The sequence below is a fragment of the Peromyscus leucopus genome, chromosome X, assembly GCF_004664715.2.
Source record: "Peromyscus leucopus breed LL Stock chromosome X, UCI_PerLeu_2.1, whole genome shotgun sequence".
Taxonomy (NCBI): domain Eukaryota; kingdom Metazoa; phylum Chordata; class Mammalia; order Rodentia; family Cricetidae; genus Peromyscus; species Peromyscus leucopus.
Window position 1 is genome coordinate 62,737,236 of NC_051083.1, and position 3,080 is coordinate 62,740,315.

At 49.8% G+C, this 3,080-nt stretch overlaps 1 pseudogene; it reads right to left on the reverse strand.

The window, feature by feature from the left end:
- Positions 1-1,707: 1,707 nt before the first annotated feature.
- LOC114708601 lies at positions 1,708-3,080 on the reverse strand (annotated as a pseudogene).

Here is a 3,080-nt window from a genome sequence, read left to right on the forward strand (position 1 = left end):
GCTTCTCTCTACCTAAGGGTTATAGACTAAGTTGGTTTGATCCATCCAAAGGTGAATCACACCAAGAAATGGTCTTGCCAGGGAGAAGCGGCTCACCTGCAAGCCCGGCACTGAGGAGGCTAAGGCAGGAGGATAGCCCAGGATCTGGGGCTAACCTGGGTTACTGAGTGAGACCCTGTCTCAAAACAACCAACCAAAACTCTTGACTGAGTCTGGGAACAAGGGGTGAGTGAGGTTCCTGGCTTCTTCAGAATTTTTACGTGGGTCATTCAAGAGTTGTAGAGACATTCCAAGAAGGAAATGTGTGTAAGTTTTCTTATGAGGGAGAAGAGGGTGGTATAGGAGTTGTTTTAAGGTCAGAGAATGTGGTCCAAAACGGGAGACGGGAAGAGAACAGAAGGGGAACCATGGTTCCAGAGGTTCACTTTGAGAAGAGGACCCCACCTTTAGGTTTCATGCTGTCATCTGGTGCAGAACTTTCTGTCAAAAATGCTTTGGCTATTTTTCTCTCAATACAAAAAGTTTTGTAAACAACAAAACCCCAAAACAACATGAAGACCAACACATTATATTTACACAACGAGGCCACCTAGCAATCACCAACTCAGACAGTGAAGTCCTACAAAGGCCAGACGACTACAATAACTAGAGGGGGGCAGCATTTGGGGGAGACAAGGAACCAGGATCAGACACACCCCACCCAATGTGCTCTATTGCATTTGTCCCATTTCAACACGGTGAGGTAGGTTTGCGGTGATCTCACAGCATGTAAACGAAACCCCCTTTTCTCCTTTAGCTACCAACCATGACACTGCAGCAGGACAGGACACTTGCCACAGAGGCCCACACTCCTAGAGTCCCTCTGGAAGCCAAGGTTGTGAAAGACTAAGGATTCGAGTCCTTGTTTCACGTCCCCATCCCTAGACAGCACAGTGTGGGACTAAGGGTGTTGGTCTTAGGTTGCATCCTTACCAGGAGAACTCAGTGGCAGGACACATCCTAGCACAAATGAGGCCCAAGGTTCAATCCCAGTATCTAAAAACAATCAAACAAACAAACAAAAAAACCCTCATCCTCATAAATTTGCATTTAAAAAAACCAACACACACACACACACACACACACACACCACATACTCACACTCACACCCTGCTGTGTGTGGCAGAGTTAGACAAATCTGGTGAAGGATGGATTTGGGATGGAAAATGACTCTTGTGCCTTTCACCTGGCCCAACCTTTTGACATCTCTGTACCATCTTTTCCTGTGTAGACTAATTTCCTATCTTTTGCCCAAAAAAGTGAGATCAAGTCATGGGTAGCTTAATTAAAACCTAGCCTCCTGTGAGACATTTTAAGGTGGACAGAGGTTTTAAGAACTATATGGCAGAAAAGCCATCTGTAATTGGCAAAAATGAGGTAGTTTAATAGGCTGTGCACTCCAATGGTTGGTCTCCATGGTGATCTAAACAAAAAGTATTCCTGCTGCTCAGACCTGGAGCTGCTTGGACTTATCCCTGAGATTGCTTTTGTACCTGAGAGCACAGTGCAGGAATGAGGGCCTTAAGATTAAAATATACAGAAATACAAACCCATTATTTATATTAAGGAAAAAAACTAAAACACACAAGATATGTCATTCGCACACAGACAGTGCAGTTGGCATCCTGGAGGAAGTGGGACCCAAGGTGCGGTTACCCAAGGGCGCAAATAAATTAAAATCACATTGGCCCAGAAAGGGCTGGGAGGGAGGGAGCACAGTAGGTTTGTAACTGTCCCCCTGCCCAACTACCCTCTGCCTGTCATCACAACCCACTGCTGGACACTGTTCCCAGCACCGCACCCCAGGACTGGGTTATGAGTAAGCAAGATGTGGAAAGAAAACCCTTACCTGGCTCCTGCGAGTCCCTCCCACAGAACGTAGTAGCTGGAGGGTTAGGTTCATTGATGTGGTTTTACACTTGTTTCACACCCTGTCTGGCAGGGAAATATCACACAGCCTTCTACAGAAGGACTTTCCTATCCCAGCCACTTTCAAAAGCATGTCGTTGTGGGTTCAAGCCTCAGCTAAGGCATGCAGGTTCTAGCGTGGTTCCCCACAAAAGCCTTGACTTGCATGTAGATTAAAGTATGGTTGGAGTTTCCATTGACTCTCCCTTTCCCCCACGAAGGGAAGACAGGATGATACTGGGAACCCCGGCCTGAGAAACATGGCAATGCCAGCTACCCGCAACCCACCCCATCCCACTTTCTCCATTCTGCCGATTGATGCCTCCTCCTTGAAACCCCCCAATAACAAAAGAATAGCCCCCACTCCTGGGCCTCAATTCTGGGCTTCTGGGAGCAGGGCAGGGCTGTGGATCTCTTCCTCTTCCTCCCGGAAGTAGGCAGGCTTCCCCTGAGAAGTGAGGGCCTGCTGGGCCTTCAGTGGGCATGAGGCCACCATATGGTTGATGCTTTGGCAAAAGTGGCACTTCTTGGGCTGGGGCGGCAGCTTGCATTCCTTGGCATGGTAGTCTAGACCACCACAGTTATACATCACCTTTAGATCTTTGTTTCTGTGTGTTCTTCCCCTTTGGCCGCCGCTCACTCCCAATACAGAACACTCCACCAGGGCCAGTGACACAGATGGATTCCAGACCCTTGGCAGACTTCTTGAACTCTACTGCCTCACCCTCCTTGAGGCTCTGGAAACCTTCCATGTACAGCTTACTCAGGTGCACAAAGATGTCCAAGGTGAGGGGTGGGTCGAGCGCGACCCCGGCGAGGGCAGTCATGGAAAGGAAGCCGAACCCCATGCGCACGTTGAACCACTTACAGACGACGATGCCCGGTGCAGCAGCTGCGGCTTGTCTGCCGTCCAGGCCGTGTCAGCCGGTGCCTTCTCGGGCGCCTTCTCCGCTGCCTTGGCGCAGCCACCTACAAACTGCTGGTTGGACACCGAGCCCATGGTCATCAGCTAAGCCCGTGGCTCTGGGCCCCAGGTCGGGTGGCTGCTGGCCCTAGAGAAGTCCGGAGGCAAAGGGGTGGTTCGGAGAAGAGGCTGCTACATCTCCCCCCTACACACACACAATTAATGAACT